The sequence below is a fragment of the Parasteatoda tepidariorum genome, chromosome 3 (assembly GCF_982258835.1).
Source record: "Parasteatoda tepidariorum strain Cologne lab strain chromosome 3, Ptep-v5.0, whole genome shotgun sequence".
In the NCBI taxonomy this organism is placed as follows: Eukaryota; Metazoa; Arthropoda; class Arachnida; order Araneae; family Theridiidae; genus Parasteatoda; species Parasteatoda tepidariorum.
This window is the reverse complement of record NC_141757.1, coordinates 18,817,163-18,842,660: the sequence shown is the minus strand read 5'-3', so window position 1 is coordinate 18,842,660 and position 25,498 is coordinate 18,817,163. Positions and strand designations below refer to the sequence as shown.

Genomic DNA, 25,498 nt, shown 5'->3' with positions numbered 1-25,498 from the left:
CTTTCACGAATATTTCCTTTTGTACGATGCGAACATTTTTGCATGTTTACCTAATATCTTTTTAATGGATTTCCGTTTATAAGCTTCCTTTTTATTATTATTTGACAGATTTATATTCTGAAGTATTTTTTTTTAAATTTAAAATAATGTTTGATGTCTATTAGATTGAACATGAAAATATTTTCTTCCATACAAAAAGGCTACTATAAATGAAACAAAGTATTTTTACTTGAGAAAAGTATATGGTTTTTTATTTTAACTTTATTTCTTTGCATAAGGAATAGTTTACCCATGAAATTATTTTAACAAATCTTATTTTCAGTTGAGTATAAATTCAAAATATATACCTAAAATATATTTTATATTATAAATTAGCCGGCGTTGAACAGCAGACAAAATTTCAAGTTTACGAGTTTCTATATTCAACTCCATAGCTTTGTGACTTTAAATCCAATCCAGAAGACAAGGGAACCCCTGGAACAAGAATTGGAAGAAATTTGTCTTCGTGGAGGACTTTTTGATGGAATTAACCCTCATTCGGATTACTTGGTGAGAAAAGCCAGAGAAACCTCACACGGTTAGCCTGAAGGTAAGGGGCTCTAATATGATCACCATACCACTGAGGATATTTCACGTCTGTGGTCAGTGCTAGCTGCGTGCGGAATTCGTATCGACAAGCAATTTCTGGGATTCAACCCCGGATCAACTCATTAAGAGGCGAGCACTCTATCTTCTAAGCCACCACGTCTCATGCTTGAAATATATTTTATTTTACAATCGTCGTTGAACAGTCGACCAAGTTTTGGCTTTACAACTACCATTGTTTAACTCCGTAGTATTGTAATTTTGGTCCCAATCCAGACGACAAGGGAACTCCAGGATCAACTATTTGGAGAAATTCGTTTTAGTGGAAGACTTTTTGATGGAACTAACCGGAATGGAGAGGAAAACCACGAAACTCTCCAACGGTTAGCCTGACCGAAAAGGAATTCTAACCCATGATCCGTCTACCACTGAGGATATTTTATGTTAGTGCTGTGGTCGGTGCCAGCCGGGTACTGAATTCGTATTCACCAGTCATCACTGGGATTCAAATCCGATTCACCTCTTTTGGAGACGAGTGTTCTGCCTTCTGAGCCACCACAGCTTAAAAAACTATAAATATATAGTCCCTCTAAATTTTCAACTTCTTCACGAACAATTAGATTAAATAATATTAAATTTGTACTCTTCTAGAGAAATGTTCAAGCGGCATTTTGATATAAAAATATTGTTACTTCTATGCTAGATGATGAGTTTATTGTGTCAAAGTTGAAGAAATATTTCGAGCGGCTATTTTTTATTGAACCTAATTTATCTATTAGCTATTTAGCTATTGAGCTATATGATAATTATTTAGTTAAAGGAGAACTGTAATTTCTTTTGAGGCTGAAGTTTTTTTTTCTTTTTATATCTAGGAAAAAAAATGACTCGAATCTCACTTCGTTTGAATTTTGAATCAGTTTTTGAGTGATTTATATAGATTACATAGTGAGTGAGTTATATAGATTATAGTTACATGCGTTCTGGAATTTTCAATACAGTAGAAAAACCTTTCGCGGTATAATTATTCAGCCACGCATTCTTGTGACTGAAAATGCAGTAAATAAATTTGATCATTTTTTAAAGAACTCCAAATTAATTCTCACGCTTTTTTTTCTTCTCTAAGTCCCAAAACACATATTTTCATCCTTCTTTTCAAATTAAATATTGATAAATACTTTTTAGACCGAGAATATTTATAATTGCGAAAGAATCTGAAAAGCACTGTGTAAGAAATTCAAGTGATTTACAAGGAATACTGAGTACGTAAAAAAATATAATTATTTGTCTAAAATTGATGGCAAATAAAACAGAAATAATTAACAATCAGTTATAAAATGCCTAAAACAAAGATAATTTCAAGCAAAAAATATTTAATTGTCACTTTTTATTTCTATTATTAAATCAGAAAGTTTTTTACTATAAGGTATGGCATCGTTTAAAACAAATTAAATTCTCTAATTTTAATAGCAATCGATTTCATTACTGCGTAATGAACGAAATCTATTATATATTAACTCTCAGAAACCAAAAATTAAAGATTTTAATATATTCTTATATCTTCATTTCTAATTAACTATAAAACCAGTTTATTTCAAAACAGGGTGCTTAAAATGTCTTCACCGTATAATTCAAGAAGTGTTAAAATTAAATAAGGAAAAATAAATAATAATTAAAAATTCATAGCTTTCCAGAGGAATTTAAATTAAATATTCCAAAACAAACTAAAATATGAGAACCATTTCGATTATACAATTTCATACTAGACGATTTTGGTTCATGAGTGCTTAAAAATTCGAACTGTAATTGCTTTACTTTACAAAATTCCCGTTCTTATGCTACGAGAAAAATTTACTTCCATTCTCAGAACTAAAAACTTTCTAAAAGAAGAACTTTTGAGTAAGTTTAAAATGCTTTTACAGCATGTTCCCTTAATACATTATAGTTTAAATTTATTTTTAAAGAACTTACTAGAAGACAGCAATCATTTTCAACTAAATATTTAGCCTTAACTGAATTTCTGGGAAATTTCACTGAAGTTTTCCCTTCACGAACTCTTAACAGCCAATTCCTTCCACTCAATTTTCACTTCCCGAACGTGAACTGCCTGCTCACACTGCAAAGTCATTTCATTAACTACTAATAGTGTTTTAATAGATTGTTCAGTTTTAAAAAAGAGGACCTTTTAACAAACTTTTCACTAATCTTTTACGGTGCTTTTAATAGAGATTAGAGGTGTGAAAAGCAACAAATAAACCTGCCTACTTCTGAATTTTGTCAATTTCTTTAACACATCATAAGAATTAAAAATTTAAACCTTAGCAGCATTGTTTTAATTACCTAATATGTCGAACATTTACATTGAAAAAATGAAAGTAAAATGCTAGCGTATACAAATAAATGTCAAATAAATTTTTGATCTAATTTTTTTCATGTCCAAAGATATAATTTTAAGGGTTTAATAGACAAAAAAGAAAATTATTGTTAAGCATTGCTACTTGTTACTTAATTTTTTTTCCGACAGGAAATTCAATTTTTTTTTTAAGTAAACGTATTTTTTTTAATGATCACACATTTTTAATTTTTAAATATGTATATCAGTTGATCGATAAGTATTCTAAAAATAGTGCAGTTACGGTAACGTTATCTAACAATAAGACCTGTCCAAAAATTTGATAGCCATGTTTTATTTTATATTTAATTTATTTTTTCATTTCATTTCATTTATTTATTTATTATTATTATTGTAGTTTTTGTTATCCTTGTAATCGTGCAAAACTTATCGAGCAACTAAACTTAGCTGCTTTGATTTATAGAACGTTTTTCTGGAGAAAAAAATCGTCTGAAAAAAAATTGATCATTGATTATTATTGTTTTAATGATTAAACTGAAACAAAATGCTAAATATATCCATAATTATTTTAACTGCATATTATTATTTATTTTAATAATAATTATTATTTAATTTTTCTTAATTTTAATTTTAATAATAATTTAATTTAATTTTAAGAATAATTATTTTAAATGCATTTTAAAGAAAAATGTGAATTATAATTGAGAAAATAATTTTTTTTTCAAATTCACGCCTTGGGAATTACCTACGTCTTACAGAAATCTAAAGGGCAGATTTTTTGACCACTTTTCCAGGGGTACCATATTAGGTGGACCAGCGTTGCTTCTTCAGTAAGCACAGATAATACAGAGAATAAAGGAACATCCATGCCTTGACCGTGATTCGAACCCAAAACCTTTCTGATGCAAGGCCAGTTCCCTATCTTCTACGCAGACCGGTCGGCGTTGAAAAAAAATCATGATTTTTTATTAAATTAAGACTAAAATCACACATTTCATTTACTAGATTTTGTTAAAAAAAACTTTGATTAAACATTAATGTCGTAAAAACATTTTTTGCAGTATAATAACTGAATGATAAATTGTAAACTTTAACCTGACACGCGTATCATGAGATATTAAGGTATTTTTACTTTTAAAAAAATCGTATAATGACTAATCATTTGATACAAACGTATATAGTTGTAATGGTGAAATTTTTGTAAATTTCAAATAAATTCTTGACATTAAAAATTAAAAATACTATAAATTGCTTCAAAAACTATGTAAAAAACTTACCTTTTCCAAAAGAAAATGATGGTTTTATGACATTTTCAGACTACCTCTTCCATTACACAATCATTCTTTAGAAACTGAAATAAAAAATATTGTTAAAAATCAAATGGATTTGATATTACAGACTTTGAAAATTGAAACATGATTTTAAACACTCTAACAAAAGCTGCCAACTTGAAATAATAATGTAATCAAAACGGAAAGCCTGTGCAGCATAAAAATATATTCGCGATTTCCGGGCGTTAACTAAATATAAGTACCCATTTTTAAAAAAAAAAATGTCAATTTCTAGTTGAAATTTGATTGCTAAGCTATTGTAAGCTTTGATTATCCGGTTTGTTCCTCGCTTTAAATATGGCGCCATTTTTACACATCGAATTATGATTAATATATATTTCTACCGACTTCATTAATATTTTATTAGATTTTAATATCTATTTTTAATATTTTCATGGCACTTTTTTTACACTTTTTTACTTTCTTAAACAATATTTAATATTTTTATTTCATTTCTTTCCGTCACGTAAGAAGACCTACCTAATTTTTCGTTGATAACTAATTGTAACGAATATATTTCTAATATTCGTCGACAACTTTTATTTTCAGTTTCCTACGTCTTTTTAAAAATATGACATTTTTTGTATACTTAAATAAAAGTTTCTTCTAAACTTTTAACGTCCTCATTAACATTTTATGAGTTTTTCGTGCTTAACTTTTAATATTTTCATGAGGTAGTTTAACGCTTTACTTATTTTTTTAAACTTATTTTGTTGCCTTTTTACAATATTTAGTTTTTTCAAACAATATTTTTTCTCTATTTTTTAATTTTTTTATTGCAAACTTTTTACAACTTAGACAATTTAATTTCATTTTATATTAAACATATATTCAAGCTTTTCGATTTAAATAACAAAATGCTAAAATATTGACAAGAATAAGAAATATAATTTAACAAACATCATTTTTTATATGGAACTAAATTTCTCTTATTTTAAAAAGAAATATTCAGTACTAACTATTCAAAAATTAATCATTAGTACGCAAAATGTAAATAAAACATTATAAAACATTTCATTAATCCTCATTTCGCAACTATCATTTAGAAAGATTCATTAAAATTGAATAAATTCTATTGAATTCGTAAACATTGCTTTAAAAAATTAACATATAATCCAACCTTTTTCTTAATTCCATTTTAATAAACATTAAAATTCAAATGTGGTTGAAAAACGCTTTATGCTTATTATTAACAACCATTAATGGACGCCAAATTCATTAATCTTGTAAAGTTTCCTAATCCTTACAAAGAATATTAAACTTTTTTCAGATGCTTTGATGAAGCAATTTTTTTTTAAAAATGATTGATTATTAATAAAGCCATTTGTTACCAATATTTGCATAAGCTCTCTGTAGGACGTCCACATAGAGATTTAATTGAAAAATGAATGAAAAATTATTCAGGTAAGACTACTTTTTCTTGAAACTTTATTTAATTGTATACTCAAACTATCAACAAAAAAAAAGAAGAAAAAATCGGAAACTTGATCTAATAACAAGGGAAATATGCCATTTTTTAGAAACACGTATAAATATCTCAATAAGTTAAAAAGATGCTCTTAAGAAATGATAATTGCCGCTTGGATTACAAGACCACTTGTCTTAAACACTAAAATTGAAGTAATAATTTTAATTCGAAGTAATTATCATGCTTTTCCTTTCTGTCAAAATAAATTTTGAGATATTTAAAGGAAGAACTTTGATCGGGGAAATGTTTTGTGGTATTCCACTCCCTTAGTTCAAAAAAAAAAAAAAAATTAAAGCCAATACGGTTCACCAAAACTTAAGAGCCTATTGATAATATAACAAGAAGAAAGTTAAGAAAAACAATAAGTTTCATTTATTGCGCATAAGCTGCAAGTAAACAGAAGTCATTAGATAAGTTCAAAATGAAGATAAAACAAAGGAAAATTATAGACATATGAAAAAAGTGGGGGGGGGGGGGCAATAATGATGAAAAAAAATAACAAACAACTGATTAAAAAAAAAAGACATACATTCCTCTAGTTACACTCAATTTGCGCTTTTGTTTTCATATTTTGTAATCTGGCAATCTTGTTGCGAAAATATTTTTAAATCACTCTTGAAAAATTTCCCGTTCATGCAAGTCTGATTTCGCTACTCGCTTTAGAGATTCTGTTTTATACTGTTTTTTCTTTTTCTTTTATTTTATTTTCTGTTTTTACGTGTTATTTTTACTTACTGTACTCTATTTTATTTGTTGTAATTTTGTAAACAATTTTTTTGAGTGCTCCTCACACTATTGTATTAATATATTTTGCTTTGGCTATATTGATCCAATACCAGAAAGCCCTCTTTTTTACGGATATAATCGTGTGGGCTGATGAAAAGATTATATCTTTTACTTTCCGGTTTTTTTAAAAAAAATTTCATCTTTTTTTTTTAAGTCAGTTGTTTTTTTCTGTTTTTTTTCATTATTATTTCCCCCCCCCCTTTTTTTTCATATGTCTGTAATTTTCTTTTGTTTTATCTTCCTTTTGATATATATATATATATATATATATATATATATATATACATAGTAAATTCGTTGAGTTGCCGGTGTTTGTTGAAAATAAATTCAAAAACATGGAGAAATAATAGAATTTTATTAAAGTAAGGAGCCGGAGCCCCAGAATGAGAACATTACATGTTGGTGGATAGATAGGCTAAATCTGGTATTTCAACAATATTTTTAATGGGATACCGCATTGTAAATATTTCTCAGTTTAGTTATAAACTTATCAGTTATATAAGCAGAATAAAAAATCCACCGTCCAGTTAGGGAAAGTTAACTTTCTTGTTCAATTTCTTGTGTTATGAAGATTATTTACTTTCGGGGACGCTCAGTAAAAAAACGTCAATTTTGTGAGGGGGGAAAAACGTGCCCAGGGTGGGGTTTAATAGCATTTTCCTTTATATTTGTACAGTTTCGATTTGAAAAAACTATCAGCATACATACACAAGTAAACTAAAACAAAAGTATCAAATGAACAAGTGAAGCGATCTCGGATTGCTCAAAATTGAGCTCATTTAGTAATAATAGATTGCTCTAAAGTGAGCTCGTTTGAAAAATGGTGTTCCTTCACGTAAATGCTTGGAGTTATTCAACATAAAATTCGGAAAGATAGTACATCACAGTTTTTACAACGAAGCATTAAAATGATTATAAATCAAATCGCAATGTATATGAATTTGAATGAAACGTTTGAAATTCATATATGATGCTCATTTTTAAGTGAATTCCACCAGTCATATAAAGCTCGACTAAAATACGTAAATAGTTAATGAACGGACAAAAGCTTCAAATTGCACAGCGATCAGAGAGGAATTACGAAAGCATTTCCGGGGGTTGTCAATCACAGCGAGCGGGGTTGGCCGTCCTAGTATAAACGAAAAAAAATGAAACCTTTTAAAAAATAAAATATATTTACTAGTTTTTTTTTTAACAGGAGATTTCACTAAGCTTATGTTCAAAAGAAAGCACCACTTTCCTCCTGAAAGCACCAAATCTTTAAAAACAAACAGTTTTAGATTACTTGCTTTAATCGTGTATCTTGAAAGCAAGAAAAAAGGACAGCATTAACTTAAATTTGTATGTAAAGTTTATGCTCGCTTTCCTGTCATAAGCATTCATTTCAATCTTAGAAAGCATTAAATTCAGTCATATTATAACAATTGAGCTTGTTACATTTCGACTAGTCTCGCATGAACGAAAGTTAACTTTATAGTTTGTAATAAAATTACCTCTTAAATGACAAGAAAACAACATATTATACATGGACGTGACGTTCATGAAAATAACTTTAAAAACTAGACTCACAAGTCACAGTTAAAATAATGGGGACCAGCATTCTTTTGTTTTTGGAAAATCGTGACTGCTTTTTAAACGTTCTCATTTAAAAATGCAAAGCAAAATAAGTGCAATTCATATGGCAAGCACGAAAGAAACGCTGGTTTGGTTTCTAGGAATTTTTCTCCGGGTTTCCTTCTTTTTTGTATAAAATATTCCGGTAAAGGGAGAAGTGAAGCATCCCTCCTCGCCTGTCTTTGGCAAAATATATTGCTGCAGTCAACAGATTTGAAAAAAAAAAATTGCAAGAAAAATTTATATGAAACGAGGTTTATATAAGAAATAGATTTGCTTTTAACAAAATTAATATAATATGATTCAATTATTTTTATTTCTACATAACAGGAAATTTGAGAGCATGCTTGTTGTTGCTATCAAAATTAAAAGTGCACCCCGATACCTACTCGCTGACCCTCTCAAATCCTCAAAAGTATATAATCAACGCAATCATCTCGCTTCTCTCCCAAAAACAGATAACACTCCTATTGAGTATAGTTATAGTTGGCAAAAACAGTCAGTCCTTAATTTTTATGACCTCAATATTATTTGCAATCTAAACAAATAAAGAATAATAAGTATTATTGTAATAATAATGATAAGACAAAATCTCAAAAGAGAGGAAACTGCGATCACTGCTTTAAGTCAAATATTTTTTTTCTGGATAGATTTTTTATAAACGCCACTTTTCCAGTCATGGGTTGCAATAACTGCATCAGTTGATGTTCTGATAAGACAAAATAATAATAATGATAGGAAAAAATCTCAGAAGAGAGTAAATTGTGATCACTGGTCACCCATTAGTCAAATATTTCCTTTCCCTGGATAGATTTTTATAAACGGTACATTTCCAGTCATGGGTTGTAAAAACTGCATCAGTTGATGTTATGATAAGACAAAATAATAATAATGATAAGAAGAAATCTCAAAAGAGAGTAAATTGTGATCACTGGTCACCCATTAGTCAATTATTTCCTTTCCCTGGATAGATTTTTATAAACGCTACATTTCCAGTCATGGGTAGTAAAAACTGCATCAGTTGATGTTATGATAAGACAAAATAATAATAATGATAAGAAGAAATCTCAAAAGAGAGTAAATTGTGATCACTGGTCACCCATTAGTCAATTATTTCCTTTCCCTGGATAGATTTTTATAAACGCTACATTTCCAGTCATGGGTAGTAAAAACTGCATCAGTTGATGTTATGATAAGACAAAATAATAATAATGATAAGAAAAAACTCAAAAGAGAGTAAATTGTGATCACTGGTCACCCATTAGTCAATTATTTCCTTTCCCTGGATAGATTTTTATAAACGCTACATTTCCAGTCATGGGTAGTAAAAACTGCATCAGTTGATGTTATGATAAGACAAAATAATAATAATGATAAGAAGAAATCTCAAAAGAGAGTAAATTGTGATCACTGGTCACCCATTAGTCAATTATTTCCTTTCCCTGGATAGATTTTTATAAACGCTACATTTCCAGTCATGGGTAGTAAAAACTGCATCAGTTGATGTTATGATAAGACAAAATAATAATAATGATAAGAAAAAACTCAAAAGAGAGTAAATTGTGATCACTGGTCACCCATTAGTCAATTATTTCCTTTCCCTGGATAGATTTTTATAAACGCTACATTTCCAGTCATGGGTTGTAAAAACTGCATCAGTTGATGTTATGATAAGACAAAATGATTATAATGATAAGAAAAAACTCAAAAGAGAGTAAATTGTGATCACTGGTCACCCATTAGTCAAATATTTCCTTTCCCTGGATAGATTTTTATAAACGCTACATTTCCAGTCATGGGTTGTAAAAACTGCATCAGTTGATGTTATGATAAGACAAAATAATAATAATGGTAAGAAAAAATCTCAAAGGATAGGAAATTGAAGTCACTCCTTATCCATAAGTCAAATATATTTTTCTGGATAGATTTTTATAAAAGCCACATTTCCAATCATGGGTTGCAAAAACTGCATCAGTTGATGTTATGATAAGACAAAATAATAGTAATGATTAGACAAAATCTCAAAAAAGAGGAAATTGCGATCACTGTTTATTCATGTCAAATATATTTTTCTGGATAGGTTTTTATAAACGCCACATTTCCAGTCATGGGTTGCAAAAACTGCATCAGTTGATGCTATGATAAGACGAAATAATAATAATGATAAGTCAAAATCTCAGAAGAGAGGAAATTGCGATCACTTCTTATTCAGGAGTCAAATGTTTTTTTCTGGCTAGATTTTCAGAAACGCCACATCTCCAGTCTTGGGTTGTAGAAAGAGTCAGATTAAATTTGATTATATATCACGTAAATTCTGTGCATAATAGATGTTAATTCTGTTTTATAAGAAAAATTTAACTGTTTTTAAGTTAAGGGTTTAAGGGTGTCATAAGAATACTATTACTATAAGCATAATATTTTGATTACTGTTCAAAATTGGGATTCCTATTTATCAGCTAGTTTTAAATTTTTATTTTACATAAACAAATTAATATCATAATTCACGTAAAATATGTCATGGGTTGCTCAGATACGACAAGTTCAAAAACATTTTAAATCCCTTACATTGTTAGAAATCTCACTGAAAAAAATTTTAAATAGCAATTTATATGATTGTTATTTTGCTATATTAAATAAACAATTAAATATTCACAAAAAGATGGTACTCAAACTGTTAACTGCGAGAACTGTTAACTATGAGTTTTCATCTAATACGGTTAAACAACTAGAAATTTATACACGCTAACAAGTCCCACTTTACTAAGTCACTGAGTTCCTTTCAACAGGATACAAACTATAGCCAAAAGGGCTAATCTAACATCTTATGGTGTGCTGAACGAGGGTTCGAATTTCAGTGTTAACATTACAATATTACTTCCATTCCTTCAACACATGAAAAGTTTCCAGTGACTTGAACTACCCAATCGCGTACCCAGCATTATTAGAATATGAAACTGTCATTCACACATAGTTAGCAGCACCACATAGCTGTTTAACATAAAAAGTCTAGTATTTACCATTTCTAAAGATGGATGCCATTAATAGATAAGCCATATATCGTGGTTCATTTGACAAAACATAAATCAACCACAACCTAACTCTAATGTCCATTACCTGACGAAAAGCCAAACATTACCTAACTAACTACGGTTTTATTTCAGTTTAATAGTTTAGAGACCATGCTAGTTATAAAGGGTCAATAAATTGAATTTACTGTTTTTAACCATGCCTGTTGTAAACGGTTTCAATCCCTTTAAGGTAAAAAAAGAACTTTAACCACAAAATTTACAATATTATACAGATTGTTTCCGATTATTTTACCGTAAGTTAAAAATAAACATTTTAACAGTGTATCAATTTTATTTCAAGTACACAATTTTCACTGTTAAATACAGAGTAACTAAACACGATAGTTATTGCCAACTTTAATAACGAAGTACGTGTTATTTTAATGTAACATGACTATAAAATATGTACATAAATATGTACGACTATATAATTTGCCTCTATCATTAATTTATTAATAAAATATTTAAGAGACCATAAACATTTATTATTAAACCCAGAATATCCAGAGGAAACAAGTGATAGACATGGGAGCAAATGCGCAATTCTAAGAAAATTACACGCTTAAATTATACAAGTACTCTAAAATTGAAAATTCTAAGTTCATTCGCTTTTAAGCACCTTTTAGATTTCTCAAAGACATAACAAACTCGAGTTTAAATTTGAGTTAATTCAAAATGAATGTGTTTTATACATTCCAAGAACGCATTTAATCTCCGAGGTATAATTCTATCTCTAATTCTGTCCAGTGAATCTATTGAATCGCCCAATGACACGTTAGGCATCGAATATGAACGTCAGTGATTGGACGACGACTGTTTGGATCCTCTCAGGATTTAAACGGAGGAAGGCAGTAATGGTTCCTGTTTATCTCCAGCATCCATCATCCCATATAAGCAGTCTTGAGTATCTTGATTGTAGATAGTTTGAGATTACACAGTTAGATTGAGATTGCAGCGCTAACGTGTGCTTTGTCAGTTAAAACATGCATCTAATGAACAGAACAAACAGGGATACGATTCTCGTTCCAAATGGGAGGCTGAATCTAGAATTATTTACTAATGCGCATCGTGGTTCCAAAAACTAACTGCATGCTATTTCTAAAATAAGTTTTTTTTTGTTGTTTTGTATAAGTTTATGAAAATTGAATGAAAAAGTCTAAACGAAATTGTAAAATGTCCCTAAGTTTAAGAAAGTCGAAAAAAAAAGTTTTACTAAATATAGATTTGTGAATCAGAGCAATTAAGAAGGGAAGTTTTAATATAAATGAATTTTATTTCTTGTTTCACAAATAAAATTACGTTCCCATGACAAATTATTAGACGCACTATAAGATTCTATGTAAAATCTTAATTATCAGGTGATACTATACAGCTTTATTGCTTTTGAGAGGCGTAAACCGGTTTGCACTCGTTTACGTTCGTGTATTAATTGGTTAGCATTGTAATGCAATACGGTAAAAATAAATACAAATAGGAAGTATTTAAAAATCTCCTGAATAAAAACCTATTACATGCATGTTTAAATATTAAAGTATTGCATATAAACTCGTGCAAAGCATGCAATTATTAAAAAACTACAGTGCGTCTAATAATTTGATCTAATTATTATAATAGAGCGCCGATTATCCGAACCCTTATTATCCGAACGTCCAATTATCCGAACTATGTCTGATTTTTTTTTTTTTTTTTTTTTTTTGAAGTTAAGAATATTTTTTAACTTATCAACAATTTTTCTAAATTTCTGAACCAGTAGATCTTTTGGATGAAAAGATGCCAGGTTGCGCAGCAGAAGAAATAGAAGACTGGTGTTGAGACACTGAAAACGTCCGAGAATTTCAAATGATGATGAAATTATTGCTGAAATTTTTAATGAAAATCGGAACTCCACAAACGAAGAGGAAGACGTAGGTGATCAAGTTCAAGATAGTGGACCTTCTCATATAGAAGTATGCAATTTGTTAGATATTGCAATGAATTGGTTAGAACGCCAAAATTATGTTGATCCAGTTCAGTTGATTTATTTAAAAACAAAAAGTGATATGGCTGCTCAAAAAGAGCATCTTCTTTGAAGCAAAAGTCTTTGCTGGATTTCTTTTGCAATGGAAAATAAAGAAAAATGCGGTTATATCAGTAATTGACAAAAAAAAATTTAAAAGCTAAAATATGATTAAAAAAATCAAAATGAAAAAAAAGTTTAAAAAAAATAAATTAAAAATGCTTTAAAATTCAATTTTTTTTTTTTTAAAAGAATTATTTTAGACCACAGAGCTATTTCAGCCCCTGCCAGTCCTAAATCTGGAAAAGTGTGAAGGAAAGGTAGTGCATAAATAATAATCATTTAAACTAGATTTCAAGCAACTTTTCAATTATCCGAACTTTTCATTATTCGAACCACGTTCGGCCCCGAGCAGTTCGGATAATCGGCGCTCTACTTAATAATATAATACCTGATTAAAAACATATTCCGTATTTACATAATATGTCGTCTAATTTATTCAATGATAGAAATTATATTATATATCATCTTATTTAATCAATTGTTACATGAACTTAAGAAGGTGCAAACTAGTCTCAGTCCCATAAAAACAATAAAGCTGTATAGTATGTACTGATAATTAAGATTTTACATAGTATCTTATAGTGCGCTTAATAATATGGTCCAGAACTGTACATGCATTTTAAATAATTGAAAGGTTTACTTGCATTATTTTGTAGTCACTTCAAATAAAAGTAAAAATATAAGCTTTATTAATTAGATAATATCACACTGAATCCCCTTCTCCCTAGTTTAACTACACAGATCACGCAACTAGGTACATATCTTACCAGAACAGTACTCTTAACGGTATCTCTTACAAGTACCAAAACTATCCCTTGTCCATTACAGTACGGAACACAATACGGAAGCTTTTCACCAAAATTCAAATGACATAAGTCAGCTTTATTACGTACAATATGCGAAAACTTTCTTTTCGAAAATTAAATGGTAAATTTACTCGTCAATAATACGTAAAATACCCGGAAGCATTTTAACCAAATCTAAATAGTAAATTTTCTTTCGTCAATCTTTCGTGAAATATAAGAAAGTAATTTTACGGAAGGGTAGTTGTTAAAATTTATCCCGTTAACATTACGTAAAACATACCAACGCTTTTTGTACCAAATTTTGCAGTGGTAATATCATTCCGTCAATATTACGTAAAATTTATGTATAAAGCGTGTTGACTTTACAGATCGCCGAAAAATTTACGTTTATTTAACATATCGTGCTAAAAGGGAGAAATGTAAACTTGCCTCATTCTATACCCTTGCGCCTTTGCATGTACTCATTAGCAATAATTTTACCGGTACTAAACGTCGTATTCGCACGAGATAGTTAAGCTACAGAATAGTTATAGTTGCTCTATTTTTAAAGACAGATAAAATAATTTTCATTGAGTTCATGAGTTACTGGAAATATAGTCTAAAATTAGGAACCCAATTATTAAACGATTTCAAAATCCTAAATTTATACTAATAGTACGTTCAATTATTTTAAACAGCATGAATTATCATTTAATGTTATCACTTGTTCAAGGTTATCACTCTATAGGCATACTAACTTTTTTAATTGAATATTGATGCGATATTGTCCACACTATAAAAAATGGATACTCAAATTTCACGAAACTTTCTTCCTTTGTGACGAAACCGTTTCCCGATTATGCTCCGAGTGAATATTTTGTGAAAGTGAACAAATAACCAGTGCCATTCTATTTCTAACAAATTTCGTCATTCTATTTTTTTTTCTAAAAATGAAAAAAAAAAATCTTCGTGATGCCTAATAATTTCTAATAATCACTTTATTGAGGGCAACATACAGCTAAGTCAATATATCACCTTAATAGCACACGAAAGACAAATGGAACAGTGAGATAAATTTCCACTATGCTTCGAAAATAAGGAAATAAAATAAATTCAGCTTATTTTATTTCCTTATTTTCGATCATCTAGTCTTCTTTTAATTAACAATCTCCCACAAGCCAGCCAGGTGGCTGAGCGGTTGACTGTGCCATGGCTGTGCCAATGACTGTGGGTACGAATCCCGCTCTGGGCATGGATATTTCTCTCTCTGTGTTGTCATCTGTTGGGTGTGAATGTGGCCCACCCTATGGACAGGTATTTGTGGCAGTGGGGTGTGGGTAATGTTGCTCGCTCCGTGACTTATGTTCACAGGTGACCACTGGGTGACGTTAAATGAGCAACACTTCCGGTCTCTTCCGAAGGGAAGAGCTAATGTTCAGTACCTACCATTAGGGAAAAAAGTCTCCCAGAATGCACAACGATGCGGTTAGAAATACATTTGCGTCATATATTTGAGAGTTCCCGTTTTGTCACATACCACGTGATTTAGGGAAGAAATAATTTTCAAAGATAGCTGAATCGTTAAAAGTGAGAATTTTATTTCCGAGAGTGCAATTAATTCACCTTTTTAATAATCGTGTTTCGGATTAGAAATCTGTGTCCCCATAAAAATTAATGTTTTCAGATTCTTCTCTTTGATTTTATTACCGGCAGAGTTAAGGACGACAAAATTCATGAGGATGGTTATGTGCCAAAAATTTATAGTTTTGTAAATAATGTATGAGTTTTGGTTATTGGGTCGCATTAATAAATGTGATTCACTCGTGGAATATTTTATTATATATCACGTAAACGATAAAGCGAGAGATAGTGTGAATGCTATTGTGTTCTGCTCCAGGATATTACAAGAGAAGGGTTTGTTACTCTTGCTGTTCGAAAATTAATATTTATAATTTTCAGTTTATTATTTATACTGTCTCAAAACTATAAAATTACCTAGGCAAATGATATATTCATTAAATGTACCTCACTTGTAAGGAAAGCATAAATAGATTGTTTTGTGGGGAAAAAACCAACAATAATAATAATTAAAATTTCTAAAAAAATAAGTTTAAACGAGAAATGAATAATGTGCTGAAATAAAAATTAGAGGTGCTATGAGGGACTGATTTTAACACCTAAAAATATGTAATTATAATCTGAATTCTTATTGTTATAAATTATTGTAACTGGGAAAATAAATCAATATATATATACATGAATTATTTATACAATGTAGTTATGAGTGAGTAAGAGCTGTTATCTATTATTATAATATATATATATATATATATATATATATATATATATATATATATATATATATATATACACCGAAGAGCCATTACATTATGACCACCCTCCATCTATAACAATGGGCTTACCCAGGTTTTCATGGTTTCACGACCAGGAACAATGTTTTCATCGGGCACATTAGGTCCCATAATCCTCATAGAACAATCCCTGACGTCTGTAAGCTACTTGAACATTGTTGCAGACCAGGTTCACCCATTCATGGCAACAGTTTTTCCTGAGGGGGATGGTGTTTACCAACAGGATAATGCACCATGTCATAAGTGTCGAATCGTCAAGGAACATTCCAGTGATTTTCAAGTCATGTCTTGGCCCCCAAATTCCCCTGACCTTAATCCAATAGAGCATTTGTGGTCCTACATGTTATTAGCAGGGTGGTCATAATGTAATGGCTCTTCGGTATATATATATATATATATATATATATATATATATATATATATATATATATATATATATATATATATATATATATATATATATATATATATATATATATATATATATATATATATATATATATATATATATATGTTTATATATATATATATATATATATATATATATATATATATATATATATATATATATATATATATATATATATATATATATATATATGTTTATATATATATATATATATATATATATATATATATATATATATATATATATATATATATATATATATATATATATATATATATATATATATATATATATATATATATATATATATATATATATATATATATATATATATATATATATTTATATATATATATATATATATATATATATATATATATATATATATATATTTGTATATATACATATATATATATATATATATATATATATATATATATATATATATATATATATATATATATATATATATATATATATATATATATATATATATATATATTTAAAGCATTAAAAATAATTAATACTTTAAAAAAAGTAAAGTAAAGTTAAAGTAAATTTAAAGTCCTTAGGACCGGTCCTGAATATTGCTCTAATAATATCTCAAAAATGAAGAACATATACATCATTCCACATGTAAAATGAAACGTATTGTCTGTACTTTATAACCCTTTTTTTATTTTCGAAAATGGAAGGTTTGTTGTCTTATTAACAAATATATGTAAATGTGTAAACGGAACTTTAAACTGAACTATATATTAATCTAGTGAAGTTTTAGTTAAAAAAAAAAGTAGTTCTTTAATTACAAATCGAAAAATCTATCGAAAACATAACTGCGGCACATGTTTCCCACAAACTTGTCAAAACTTCTTCCTGACTGTCATTGGCCCATTACGAAAAGTTACTGCCCACTATTTCACAATCTTAAAAGATCCTCTGTTTTCCATTGATTTCATTTTATCAGTTCATGACTCGATTAAGTTAGTTCCACTTGACAGTTCCAAAGTTTCCTTTATTTCCTGAGGAAACGAACTGAATAATGCAAATGGCGGCCTTCAAAAGAATCTGCTTTCAGCTCTTCCAGTTCCATTCCGACTTCAATTAACCCTAGAGCTTTCTGCCCCATTTGAGAATGTCTCTTCAATATATTAACAACAGAAAGAACATTCTGCTCCAAGTCCATTAGCTCGACTGAAGGAAAGAGCTCCCGGGGTCTAACGATTCTATTGCCTACTACGAAAGAGTTCATTTAGTTCTGAATCAGACCCATCTGCCAACGGTAATGAAATGTAAACAACCTCCAAATAGCCCTTAACAGGATATTTCCATTTTATTCACATAGTAACAAAATATATGTTTCCTTGACATCGGGGATCAGCAGTGATCAGAAAACATGAATATATGTCATGCCTATGCAATAGTTGGCATGTCAATTAAAATGGTGATTCATATGAAGGGTTTTTATAAATATTCATAAAAGTGAATAATCTGCTTCTTGAAGGAGAATTCTAATTGGTTACGTTTTTCTTCAGCTGATTTGAAGTTTCTGATTTGCTAAATTTTAACCTAAATGAAGAGTAAGCATTTTCAACACGAGGACATCTACTGATGAATCTTAAGATACCCGAATAAATTTTGAGACAAAGCTCTAAATTTTTTAATTTAGAATATTTTTTATTTGGTTTATGTGTGTATTATTATACATTAAAACGTGATATAAATACAAAATTTTGCAGAAAAAAAATAGGGGAGAAAACTGGTTAAAAAAAGCACAAAAATCAAACTTTTTTTCAAAATCATTTAACTTTGCTAAAATTTAATTTTTTTCATTATTCTTGCTATATAAATGCTAGTAAACTTCAACTTGGAAAATGGACTAAGAATTAAACATAATTTTAAAACTTAGATTTTTATAAGAAAATATGAGAACTTGTTTGGCGAAAAAGGCCAACGATTGCGATAAATTATATTCGTTTTATCTGCAAAGTGTAAAATAATAGTTTAATCTACTAGTTGGTAATCTGTTTTCTAAATATATGTATAGCAAACATTCAAGCAATTATATTCATTCAAACAATATTATATTATCCAATCAAGCAATTTCAAATATTTTGAGCTAAAATATTTTAAGATATTGTATTTAGAATGAAGAAAAATAACCAAAAATTTAGATTTGAGAAAAATGCAAATTATAAATTTAAATAACGAGTATAAATGTTTTTTAATTATCATAACTTCTGTTCTATTTGACGTAGAAACAAAATTCAAACGGTATTTGAAAAAAATTTCCATAGTTTTATTTTATGTAAAGAAAAATTATATTTGTTCAAATTCGGTAAAAAAAATCGTAGTTTGGTGCCTTAAAGTTTTCTTTAGGAATCTTAACATAATTTAAAATTTTACATTTTCTTTAAAGTAACTGCAAATCTTTCGTAGATACTTTTAAGTTATTTTGGGGATTAAACTATATTTTTAAACACTTGCATAACTCTCGCCTTCTTGCTGTCATAATGAATTGGTATTCGTTCATGTAGTTATAAGAGTAACACTTAGAATACGCAAAAGTAACACACATACAAACACCAATACACGCAGGGAGAAAAGAACTCTAGTATATTTACCATGCTTGATAATAATATTTCTAATTGATCCAGTTAGTCTCTAGTTTGATGATAATAAACATTTCTAGACTGTTCCTGATTCAGAAAACCAAAATATGCGATATTTAAGCAATTTATCTTGCACTTTTTCTATTCATAAGATAACAGTTTATCGTAAATCCTGGTTTTCAAAATTACAGTTCTTATTACCAAACATTTAGTAAAAAATACAAAACTAGAAAGTAAATTTAAGCAAATAAATAGTTTTCATGTTATGCTATAAAGCATCATGATAAAATCACCAAATTATACCACATTTACAACGAAACAGCATGGTAATAAAATCATATTTTATTTTTAATTTTACCAAAACAATTACCCGAGTACAATAGTAAATATTGCAGAACTTTCTTTTGCTCCCTAGAGCATGGTAAAGTTTATCATATTCTGGTAGTTTTGATCTCCCTTTCTTTCGTTATATATGTTACCGGCAAGGTATGAAACGCAGGCATTCTATAGAATGTCTGATTTTTTTAGGCAAAGTATGAAATATGAGAAGTATCACATACTTTCCCTAGGCATTATATATGATACCTAGGCATTCTAGTGAATGACAAATGCTATTTGCCTTGCTCATGCATACCTAGCATTCTATAGAATGTCTGATTTTTTTAGGCAAAGTATGAAATATGAGAAGTATCACATACTTTCCCTAGGCATTGCATATAATACCTAGGCATTCTATAGAATGACAAATGCTATTTGCCTTGCTTATGCATTGCCACATGATATTCGAAAGGTATTCTATAGAATGCATTTGGTATTCTATAGAATGCCTAGGAAATGTATGAAATATAAATCGTTTTATATATTGCCGGCTAGTTTTAAAAATCTATACGATTCCTAGGCATTCTATAGAATGCCGGATTTTAAACTTCGCCAAAAACATATAAACTTTTAATTTATTTTTGATTATCTCCAATGCATTAAAGATCTAGCAGAAATCTTTTATTCTATTACACAATACTTATAATTATCAGAATATCAATTTTAAGTTGTTAAAATGTATTTTTCAAGAAACAATTAGAAATCTAAAATGTATTTACTTCATACAAAACACTATTTAATTTCATTATAACGCTGCTGAAAGCAAATACATTCAGCACTTGCGACCAAATTATTCTAATGATCATTAAACAACTCTAAATGAGTTACTGGTATTTCAAGTCCATGACATTCAATCTACATAACGGGAAGAAACATGGTAGGGGAGTGGGTGGGTGTAAAGGAAAGTCGGAAGTTCGAAAAGGCGATGCTTAGATGCATATATTATGGTTGGCAGCTTTCCTCTCTTTCGCTTTTGCTGCAATCCGAAATGAAATCAGAATCTCAATTTCGTGTGCGCTTCTGATTAAGAAAGGCAAAATTAATGTTGCTCTCTTCAATTACCTTGCACTGAAAATTAAATACTAAGACGCATATTAACAAAATGTTAATAATGCATGTATGTATGCATAAACAACCCTTTCAGGCACGCGCTAAATAACGAAGAAGTTCTCAACCCTGGAAAATAAGAGAAAGGTGGAAATTCGCAGACGCGCTTTATTTCTTTATTTCTCTTGAATTATGTTGGTATAGTTTGTTATGAGATTATTCTTCAAGTAATTTTCCAGTTACAATGATAATTGCATGCAAGAAATAATTATCCTTTTATTTTCGCAATAAACTAATTATACTAAAGAAAATTGTTATGAAACGAAGTTTCGAACAATCTGTATGGATATCTTTAAAAGATAAACGCAAACATAACGAAACTTAACTTGTTTCATTATTTCTTTTCAAGAATCGTTATTTTAATTTACAAATAAAAAATAAATAATTTCAAAACAAATATACATTTATTTAAATATAAATAAATTCAATTTCTTTTGACTTTAAGAACTGAATAGTTTTAATAATTATTCAAGAATAGCTTATTAAAATACGTTTTTTAGAAAAATAAAATAATTCCTTTTTTATTTCTTCAATGAAATTAAAAATTCGGTGATATCTCATTTGCACCAAAAATTACTGATGGTTTTTGAAAATCAATAAATAAAAAAACATAAACTCTATAATTATTAGTTTGTGGCATTATGCTTGAGAAACTAGATTTCAATCAAACAAAATTGCACTTTTAATTAAACTTTTTATCAATAGGTGGCACTGCAAAATAGGAATAACTTCTTAGCAATAAGTGATACTGCTAAACGATGAATAACCGCAGTTCTAATGCTTAAACCATAACTAAAACCTTTCTCAAGTGATCTCTAACTGATTGCCTGGCAAAATACCGACTGGTTATGCCACGGATTCAATTTCTCTGCAGCACTCGCATACTTTCAGCGCCACCTACTGGCGGGAAGTTCACTAAAAGAGTAATTTGATGGGAGGAAATTTTCTAGTTTCCCAAACATAGTACCTCAAATTATAAATTTTTTTATCGCACTACGTTGTTTTTTACTTGATTTTAAAAATCCATTTGTTATTTTTTAAAACACCCCGCTACGGATGACATATCACGACCTACGTGTTTTGCTTGATTCCAAAAAGAGTATTACAGTCGAACCCCGCTATAGTGAACCTGGGATATAGTGAACACTCGGATGTAGTGAACTTTTTTAGCGGTCCCGTCCGTATTCCTATTTAAATAATGTTATTTTTAACGCTTATAGTGAACAGCTTAGAACTTGGAAACTCGGTTATAGTGGACTCAAATTTCATTTCTTTAAATATCTTTTTCAGTCTTCCATCTTTAAACTTGTAGGTGTTGGGACTGAAAATGAATGCATTCCTATAAAGTGTGTCATATTACTCTCCTTTATGCTTATCACTTTTAACTATACTGTAATAAATGTCAAACAGATAATTTATCTTATACTCCTCCCTCCATGCCAAGCCTCTCTTTATCTCTTTTCCCCAAGCTTGCTCTACAACTAGTTAACTTGGTCACCTGCTGAATTTTTGGAATTTTCTTATCTGTTCAAACCATATTTTTTACAAATCACCCCGTAAAAATCAAGAAGGGCAACAATTTAACTCATTTTACAGCTGCTCTCTTCATATTCTTACATTATCTATTTCAGACAAGATTTTTGTTTCAAAAGCAGTGAAATTGGCAAATTCTCTAAAGAGAAAAGCGTTTTCGATAGAGGACAAAGTTAAAATTGTAAAGCGTATTGATGATGGAACCAATCAATTGGCACTGTGTAAGGAATTTTCCTTGTCAAAATCTACAGTTTCAAACATTTGGAAAAATCGAAGTGCAATTCTTGCGGCATACGACAAAAACATGGTTTCATCGAAAAAACTGCGTGGAGCTGAAAGAGAAAACGTAGAAGATGCTTTGTTAAGATGGTTCGAAATCTTGTTCAAAATGTAAAAATCTTGCATTCTTTGCACATTGTAGATAAGAAAATTGATGAACTCAATTTAAAATCAAATTGTGTTCAATCAAAAATCACAAATTTTTTTCATAAAAAGTGAAAATAAAACTAATATTTAGCGACGTAATTACTTTTTCCATCAATTTTTGCTTTATTATCTGTTAATTAGTTAATAATTTTTTAAATAACTTATGCAAAATTGCAAAGCCAATTTTCAATCATTCAACTGCCTTATGCAAAAAATATTCTTCAAAAAATTTGGATATAGTGAACCATCGGTTATAGTGGACACATTACTGAGTCCGCAGACGGTTCACTATAGCGGGGTTCGACTGTATTTTTTTATTATTTCCTCCAATTTAAAATACAACATCTAAAACTCCTTCACTCAAATTTTCTTGTCCTATTTACAGAGTTTCGTTTACATAATTTTCTCTTCAGTTACGTTTGGAGAATAGACTACGCAATAGCCGATTATCTATTATTTTGAATTTTACAGCCACTATTGAAAAATGCGGGAGAGCACTAAATTCTTTTTGATTACTCAGGAAAACAGATTAGAGTTGAAAGGATATTTATAAAAACACATCTAAATGTCATCAGGCAATTAAACTAGTTCAGTCGTCTTTCATTCCCATTTTTTATTAGTAAAAGGGCACAGAATTTATTCTCCTCGTTTAAATATTAATTTGCTACTTCTAATTTTTAAGCTTTTTTATTTTTTGACAAGGATTCTAAAAATTCGTATTTTGTGTTTAGGAAACTATCCGAAAATATATAAATTTGAAACCTTTTAAATTGTTATGTTATCGTTTGTATTTTTCTTTGTTTCAAGTCTGCGAGTATTTGTAAGAGAACCTTAAAATAAAACAACAAGAAGTGATCAGAATCAGACGAAAAGTAAAAGTAACACAACCTCTCCAGCTCGTAATGATTGATGAACCAGTAAGACATTTTCTTTTTGTGACTGAGAGGTTGCTATTTGCAGAAGAATAATTGGAGTTCACAAAGTAAAACAAAAATGTCAAAGATAAACTCCGAAGGAGGTAAAACAGTATCATAATCTAAATCGATCCGAAGTAATGTTTTATTAAAAGTTCAAAAGTTGTGGAAAATAGTTACGGGATGTATAGAATTTTAAAGGAGTATCTGATGTATATGTAAGTACGAGGAAAAGTTTTAAAAAATGGTTCTGAAGTTAGAAAAGTAAAGCAAAAAAGATAAACTTGGAAGAGTAGAATAATATAAAAATTTGAATGTATCTGAACTCTTGTTTTACTAGTCAACTAAGTCGGTAGAAAAATTAAGGTTTGTAAAATTACAGTACAGCAAATTTTATAATAAAAAAATTTGTCGTTTGGCACTGAATTTTAATTTCAAAAATTCATATTTAAATTTAAAGAGATTCGGTGCAGGTTTAGGGAACTGGAGATTTCATTCAATTCTATACTGTTAATTCCATTGATGCGCTTGAAATTCAGGAAATATAAGATAATGGAAAAAAAAAACACCAATAGATGCCACTATAACAAAAATTGCATACTTTAAAAATGTAGAACATGATTTGCACACAAATGTTCTGAAACTTATCAGAAATACTAACTACTATAATAAACATATTATTGATATCTTTTAGATAAGTACCTACGTACAATTATATTATTTACTTTATTCTTTTTCTTGGTAAATTTTTTGATGAGGGCCGTTGTAGCCTAGTGGATACAGCATCGAGCTTTGGTTCAGAGGTATCGGGTTTTGCTCCTTTACTCCGCTAACACCAACCGAGTACTTGCGATATACGTGCTCATAAAATCAGAGGAATCGAAAGTCCTGTGGTCGGTTTCTAAGCAGCACCATAGGTGCAGGAATCAGGAGAAACTTTTGCCCCCCTTCAGATCCATGTCCAAATTGTGGAAGTGGCCTGACAAATGAATGGAGCTGACATCTATCTGATGGGTTCCAAGATAAGTCGCATTTTCACCCAAGGATTGCTTTCTTGCAAAATAAAAAGCGCCCCTTCCTGACTTAATGTGCAGAGAAAACGGGTGGGTAGCTTAGCTTTCATTAGAAGTGTCATTAGAAACAACAACAACATATTTGTTGAAATTTATAGCTTGTGAGATCACGAGCTTTGTATTTTTGGAAGATTGTCAGTCATAGATAGTGCATTTGTGCACAAATCTGATTGCACCCCTAAAAAGTGATGAGTGATTTCGATTTAGAAGAATATTGTGCAAAATAGCAACACTTTGGTCTTAAATTTTTCGGCAGGGGATAAATTGCCCTTTAGGCCCTATAAGGCATTCTCCATTGGATTGAGGTCTGAAGATCTAGCTGGTCAATTCAACCGGTAGGTAAATACTTTCTAGAACATAGTCAGTCAGATGATATTTTATTTTTATTTCATAACCGTCGTTGAACAGCCAACCCAATTTTACGATTTACGACTACCAATGTTCAACTCCGTAGCCTTGTAATTTTTAAACCAATCCAGAAGACAAGGGAACTCCTGATCAAGTATTGGGAGAAAGTTGATTTCGTGGAGGACTTTTTGATGGAACTAACCAGCATTTGCGTTACATGCAGAGGAAGACAACAAGAACCTCCTACGGTTAGCCTGATGGCAGAGAAACTCATGACCCGTCT

At 29.5% G+C, this 25,498-nt stretch overlaps 1 protein-coding gene across 1 annotated transcript in view; it reads right to left on the bottom strand.

Annotated features, from left to right (window-relative positions):
* Positions 1-25,498, bottom strand: part of LOC107447296 (putative G protein-coupled receptor No18) — a 135,475-nt gene that overhangs the window by 97,360 nt on the left and 12,617 nt on the right. The window contains exon 2 of the mRNA XM_016062169.4: positions 4,213-4,286. The gene's annotated coding sequence lies outside the window, so the exon portion shown is untranslated. The remainder of the gene's footprint in view (positions 1-4,212; positions 4,287-25,498) is intronic.